Here is a 1,070-nt window from a genome sequence, read left to right as displayed (position 1 = left end):
GTTGCTTGTAAACATCTGGGATCAAACAGTCTTTCAACAAATGAAGATCTACAATTTTGCAACAGCTTCATTCATGATAGGAGGGAGACATTGAACAACAGCAATGTAATTTTTCTTACAAATAACGGTATGTTGGAAAAAAATGTTAGGAACAAAAAATATGTACACTTTTTGACACAATTTGGAGAATTTGAATAAGGGGTGTATATTTATTCCCTCGGGTTTATCTGTGCGCTATGCATTGAGTTAGTTGGTGGGGTAAGCAAATTTACAGTAATACTACCTAAAAAAAAATTAGAAGTCGTTAGTTTGAATAACACACTTAAAAAAAAATGCAAAACTTTTAGTTTTGTCCCATGAAATGATATAAAATATTTTTATTTTTACTTAAAAAAAAGGTTGAAAAAGTACCTTTTTTTGTGAGAAACTATAGCTAAGAAATAATTTAATATTTTTAATATTATCAAATAAACTAATCTTTTAACAAAATTCTCCTTCCTTTTTTCATGTGAACAAAAATGTGAAAAACTCCAAAACACCACTTTGTGTTAGAGGTTTTTAACAGTGTAACAGTGGCGCTCTCTGCTGGCAAACCAACTGCACCTCTTCTGCTATGCTGTCGGTGGAAGTCCTGTTGGGGTATATTACCATTATCATCATTTTGTCTAGAGCTTTGAGATCCAGAGAACTTCCATCCAATGAGTTGTTATAGAATAATTTAGACAGTCAAAACTACACCCAATCTAAACAGGAGCTAATTATTGTGACATCCTCAAAATTCAGTATTAGGGTTTAATTTAGATTTATGATTACTGTACTGCATGGAGTGAGTGGGGACCTATTCCAACCGTAATAATTGTGATCTATCTGTCAAGCATCTAGCTTAGGGTCAAACAAGAGTTGTAGTACAATATGTCGTAAGAAAAAGCAAGTTGTGGAGTGCAAATAATTGGAGCTACTTAGGTAGAGTGATGTGAAACTGTTTTTCACTGTTTCTCACTCTTCTTTTTTTTTTTTTTTGCATGTTTCAAAAACTTTAGTTTATCCTGTGCATTTTTAAGGCTAGGCTT

The sequence above is a fragment of the Cyprinodon variegatus genome, unplaced genomic scaffold (genome assembly GCF_000732505.1).
Source record: "Cyprinodon variegatus isolate N-32 unplaced genomic scaffold, C_variegatus-1.0 Scaffold201, whole genome shotgun sequence".
NCBI lineage: Eukaryota > Metazoa > Chordata > Actinopteri > Cyprinodontiformes > Cyprinodontidae > Cyprinodon > Cyprinodon variegatus.
This window is presented reverse-complemented; position numbering follows the sequence as displayed.